This window comes from Carlito syrichta, unplaced genomic scaffold (assembly GCF_000164805.1).
Source record: "Carlito syrichta isolate Samal-C Ts95f unplaced genomic scaffold, Tarsius_syrichta-2.0.1 Scaffold301834, whole genome shotgun sequence".
NCBI lineage: Eukaryota > Metazoa > Chordata > Mammalia > Primates > Tarsiidae > Carlito > Carlito syrichta.
The window spans coordinates 69393-76011 of NW_007245930.1; positions in this window are offsets into that span (position 1 = coordinate 69393).

Below are 6619 nucleotides of genomic sequence, written 5' to 3' on the forward strand. Positions count from 1 at the left end.
GGGTGTGGTGAAAAGGGAATACTTCTACACTGTTGGTGGGAGTGTAAACTAGTGCAACCTCTGTGGAAAGCAGTGTGGCGATTCCTAAAAGCTCTAAAAATCGACCTTCCATATGACCCCGCAATCCCCTTACTGGGAATATACCCTGAAGACCTCAAATCACTCTATAAAAAAGATACCTGCACATGTATGTTTATCGCAGCATTGTTCACAATAGCAAGAACCTGGAAACAACCATGCTGCCCATCAAAAGAGGACTGGATTAAAAAAATGTGGTACATATACACAATGGAATACTACGCAGCCATAAAAAAGAACAAAATCATGAATTTTGCAGCAACCTGGATGGAACTAGAGTCTATAATACTGAGTGACCTCTCACAGAAACAAAGATCTGAGTATCACATGTTCTCACTCATATAATGGACCTTGAACATCCAATGTAATACTATAAGAAAATGACTGATGGTACTGGGAAACTGTGGGGGGGGAATGGGATTAACAGTCACAAATATCTGTCTGGGGATGGGGAAACACCTCTTATCAACAGGGTGCCTGAATGAAACGTAATTGTACACCTAAACTTTAACTGTTCCCCACAAAATCATAATAAAAATATTGATTAAAAAAAAAAGAATATGTGCTTCAGAGAAAGACATCTAATTTGATACCTGACTTTACCTTGGCTTTTTGATTTGGGCATATTGTTTCACCTTCTTGAGTCTCAATTTCCTCATTTGCAAAATGGAGCTAATGATATGCATTTTAAAGGAAGATTGTAAGGATTAAATGAGATAGCCACATTAAAAAAAAACACAAAAACACGTGCCATGGAATGCATGCTTAATGACAGCTAGTTATTTACTCTTCCTTTCCTAGTAGTAGGGAAAGTTGAAATGGTATGTAGGGCAAAAAATAGTCTTTGGCTATAATCAGAGTGCCCAGAGATTGATTATACAAAGACTTTTATAACTGTACTCCCTTTTTTCTCTCTCCTTCTTTCTCTTCCTTTTTCCTTATTTCTCCCTCCTTACAGTTATATTTTCTGTATGTCAAATGGTTTCTTCTTCCCAATCTTTAATTAAAACACACTGGAGGGCAATTTCTGGCTGTGTTTTCTTAGCTGGAAGAGTGGATGTGCCAAAATTCTTGGTTATGATTTAAAAAAATACAAAAACAGGAAGGTCTCTAAGCAGAATATGAGGCTACTACACTTAACTACCTAGAGGCAGTACACTTCAAGCAAGCTTGGAGCTCTTGATTGTGGGAGTGCTACCAACCATATTCATAAAGGACTGAAGAACATCTTGGACAAGCACTCTACTGCACAGTGGTTGTGTCCCTGGCCCTAGCAAAGTTGAAGAGTATGGAAATTTGTACTCTTCTAGAAAACTGGAAGTGTCTCTTGCATAGCAATTTAATAGTAGCAAATAGTGTTTACTGCCGTTGTGTACTCTGCTGATTATTAAGCTGTCATTGCTCCATCTTCTTTTGCACCTTTCCATCTACAGTTTCATTCACATCTTTTAAAAATTAAATACATTTGCAAATAGTCAAGTTAAGGAATATTATAATGACTTGAGAAGTACAATTTTATCACCGTTGTTTTTCTGTTAAGAATCTCTAAAGATTCAAATCTAAATTATTCTAAATATCCAAACTAAATTTTCACTTTTGGAAGGTTTAACTTCTACCTAACATGCATCTTTGCATATATGTATAATTTTTAAAAACTAGAACTTCAAAACCTGATTTTATTTTCAAATTAACGATTTCTAATATAAAATTTCCAAACCAAAGATCTCCAATATGAACATTATATTACATTTATTCATATTTTACCTTTTCATTTTATAATTTATGATAAAGTTATAATTGATTTCTAATTGACATATAGAAGAAATTTGTTGTTTTTACAAAGTGAGTATCATAAACATAAACGATTAAACATAATATTTTGTCATTTTTCTTGAGCTTGCTTGTCACTTTTTAAATTTTTTGGTAATTCCTCAGTGTATTGTTTGCCTTACGTCTCCTAGGTATTTTAAATACTAGTATTTTATTTCTTGATGCTTGAAAAACATACTTTTGCTTAAGACAAAAACTGCAATATATGAATTAAGGTTCATCTTTATGGGCTTTTCTCTGGTTAATACAATCAGAAAACAGTGACAAGTGAGAGGAAAACTCTTGAATCCTCTAATAGTAAAAAACACTTTATTTTGTTGAATAAGAAAGTTAAAATAGCTTTAGTGGCACATAATGATACACATAATTTTCTGGGCCCTTTTTAACCCTTTCTTCAAAATAGTTATATTTATTATTTCAATAAAAGAAAGTAATCACAGAGGAGTAAGAGATCTTGAACAAAATATTTGTATATTTCATATATTCTTCTTGTGAAATATAGTAGGGGAAATATTTATGAGCACCATAAGATAGAAAGCTGAAAGTGCAATCATTTCTAAATGAAAATTATGTGACAGTTTATCAGTATTTAATGCTAACATTGGTTGATGTGAGCATGAAGAATTTAGCAGCTATTTATCATAACCCTGTGTGTGCTTAGTTCTGTGATATACTTGCTTAGAATAGAATGGTGTTTTAATGGCGACATGAACCACAGCTTCGATCTGAGATATTAAATAAATGGAGATACCAAAAAAGGGTTTGTTTTTGTTGTTTGCTGTGTGTGTGTGTGTGTGTGTGTGTGTGTGTGTGTGTGTGTGTGTGTGTTGGTGCTGTCTTGTTTTCCACATTTCTGTTCAAAGTAAACTCCCACACCTTGCATGGGTTAGTTTTTAATCCATGCTCCCATAAACTATGGCTGGGCTACTGCACCAGATGCAGGTGTCCCCTTGTGCTGTCAGCCAGGAATGATTAATGAGGATTTGCCCCTACTGAAAGCAGTCTTTGGAGCATTGTTCAGGGCATCTGTGGAACTGTCGGGGGAGACAAGGACACAAGTGAACAACCAATTATTTGGCCATCACGGAGGCAGCATGAAAAAGACATCAAATTGGACAGAGAAGCAATGCTTTTGTTTGAAGATCAAATATTATTTTTTAGGCATTAATAGTACTATAGGACTTTTACTTTGTTTTAAGAGAACTTTGGTTAGGTCTAGACTTTTAACCAGAAGTAGATTATTTTTCTTTAAAGCGTATTGAATTCTTTGAGAATAGTCTAAAACGTCACCAAGTTGATTCCTAAGTTGTTGCCTATTGTACAAAGATTTATCGTTTTGCACGGCTAACGTTTAAGAAACAAGGATGATCTATGCAGTGAGAGGAAGAGAGGACCCTCCATGCGGAGTTCCTGATTGCTGGTCATAGTTGACAGGGACGAGGGTTTTTACAAGTGATCAGAGAGTCAGAGACATTGCACTGGAATGCTGAAGCAGAAAAAACCAAAACCAACCCGAACCTAAATCTGGGGAACATTTCCAAGCCTATGCTTAGCATTTATATGTTTTCTTCTTTCCAGTATGCCGGGTCTTAGTGGGTAAGAAAATATTTTTCAGACTGTTGCAATCTTGTACAAGGTCTGAGATTTAAATACAAAATTTAAAAGAGTAGAAAGGGTAATATATTTTGAGCACAATTTAAGTGTGAATTAAGAAGTCCTTTCTTTCAGTAATTTCTTTTATGCTCTGTCCTTACAGGCCTGTTGTCTTTAGAGTATTAAGAATTATAAACTAAACCCTAAAACCACTAAAACCCACAAGAAACACTTAATGATTTTTCTAAATATATAAAGTAATGGTCAGTAACAACTTTAACAAATGTGGGCTATATAACAACAAAAAATACTTTGGTATTGTATTTTTTAAACAAATGAAAATAACTTCAGTCCAAAATAATTAGAAATCACCTCAAGATTAAAGCAGGGGTCAAATGAATACATCTAAAACACATGTCTGTGAAGAGACTGATTTTACAAGTGATTTCTGGGAGAATGCATTGCTTTGTGGTTCATTTTTTTTTTTTTCCCAGACCCACTCCACTGCTTTGCGGTTCTTAAATCATTTCTTTCAGTACTTGCAGTGGCCTATTGCTTACCAATTTAGATTTGCTTGGTCAATTCTAGAATTACACAATTTTCTGCTCTTCTCAAGCCAGTCAGAATTTCCTCTATCCTATTGTCCAGATGTATATGATAAGGAATACATACTGTTTCTTATATTCAAAAATTGGCCCATTTAGACAGATGCATTTTTATATGAAAATGGGCAAATGGGCTAGGTCCAAATCATGAAGACCATTTGAAGTTATTATGACTAGCAACTTTAACTTGAAATAGGCTGAATATATAAATCCAAACCTAAGTGGACACTAATACTGCCTCTTTTCAATGTCATGAAAACAGCGGTTGCAAACTGTTTCCCATTTACTACTCACATTAAAATTGTTTCACTCAGAGAGATAGTATAACTCAATTGTTTTTTTTTATTAATAGCTCTATTTTTAAATGTATTCGCAGATTCCCTGAACTTGAGATAGCTCAAAACATTGAATTTGGGCTCGGTCTGTTGGCACATGATACAACTTCTACTAATGGAATATCGTTATGTAATTTTCCCTGTGCAAATTCTATTCCAAGTTTTAACCTTTAAAAATCATTTCTGTTGGCAAGAATTGACTGTTTGTAAGTATAAATATTTAGTTTCATTTTTTCCTTATTTTTTTCCTTTGGTAACTCTTGTCTTCTTGATGCTATCATGTCACTTGGCATTTAGTCATTACAATGATTTTAATTGACTTTGAGTTAAGGTAACTTCTCAGGCAAGACTGCTCATTACATGTCTATTGTTTGTGACCCACTGATGATGATGTCTTTGAGTATGGTGCTCCAAACATTTGGTCATTACGAACAGCATGTTTTCCTAGAATTTTTGTTAGTGTATTATAGGCAAAGCAAATGTTAAAGTTGTGTCATATTCTTGCTTCTCTTTATCTACATTATATAATCTAAGATTTGATTGATGTGCCATGATTTTTTTCCTCATGTTATACTCAGTGTTTCTAATAAATCTTAATTTTCTAAGAGTATGCAGATTGTTCTTTGACTGTTTGCTTCAATTTATTTTTGAATATTGATGTTAAGCAGTACTAGGTCAAGCTTTTATGGATTATTTTCATTTTTTTAAAAAAAGATAACTAAAGTTATCAAGATAGGCATTTGGCTAAAGTATCCTGGGTTGCAAGATTCAAGAACTTTTTGTTTTAAGGATTTCCAAGCAAATTCTCTTGGTAATCATTTGAAAATGTGAGTTTGCAATGTTGTTTAGGTCTGAAGAATCATGAAAAGAAACAGCTTTATCAGTATTTTTCTTCACAGATAGGGGACAGTTAGGGTTTCCAGATAAGATAAATGATACCCAGTTAAATTTGAATTTCAGATAAACAATGAGTCATTTTTAGTATAAGTATACCCCAAATATTGCATGGGATAAACTTATACTAAAAATCGATCCATTGTTTACATGAAATTCAAATTTAGCTGATTATCCTGTATTTTTTGTTTGCCAAATCTTAAAACTCAAAATAAAGTCAAAACATTAAGAAGTAAGTAACTGTATCCGATAACAATCTAGAGATTTGGTCATCCCAGAATTTAATATCACAGGAAGCCAAGTTTTTATTTTTATTTTTATTTTTTATTTCTGCACTGGTAGTAAGTCTCCAACTACTCTATTGAAATGTTGTGAAGATAATTTTAACTTAAACAAATTTACCTAGAATACTCAGAATTTTTTGACAGCAAGTCACACACAAGTAAAAGGTGGTAGAATGATACCCCAAAGACCAATTAAAGGTCTTTTGAGACTAGCAAATTCAACCCACTTGAGTTGAGACACAGACTTGACATCTAAAAGGGAACTAATGACATGATTTCCATCATTTATAATGAATTGTATGAGAAAGAAAATAATCTTATTCTTGACAGAAAACTGAACTTCCTTACAGACAGCAAAAGTTGAAAGAAAGGTTTGAAGTTCAGATAGGTTGTGGGAGAAAGCGGACAGGGATTTGAATGAAAACTGCCTAATTCAAGTTTTGTGTGCAAAACTCAAATTAGGTAAGAAACGTGTGACTTCAGGCTTTACAACTGGCATTGTCAGAGGAGTCTAGGTGCCCAGCTTTGCCTTAATTGCTTTTTTTTTTCTTTCCCAGAGTGTTGCTTTTAAAATAATGTTTGATGATATAGATGTCTAACTTTGGACTATAATACTGTATTTTTCTCTTAACTAAAAAGAGTAAGTGAGATTCAATCTCAAATTCTTTTCTCAGAAGTTTTTTTGCTAAAAATATAGGTCTGTTTGGACCTTTGCTCAACAGTCTTGTGGTTATTGCATTAAAGTATAAGCTGCTATATTCACTGAGTGTGTGCTGGTAGCTGAAATGACTGATGAGTCTTTTATTTTATTTTTTTTGAGTTGGAGTCTCACTCTGTCGCCCAGACTGGAGTACAGTGGCCGCTCCCGGCCACCGCAGCCTCGACCTGCTGGGCTCCGGGAATCCTTTCCGCCTCAGCCTTCCAAGTAGCCGGAATTACAGGCATGCGCTACCACGCCCAGCTGATTTTTTTGATTTATTGTAAAGATGAGTCTCGCTGC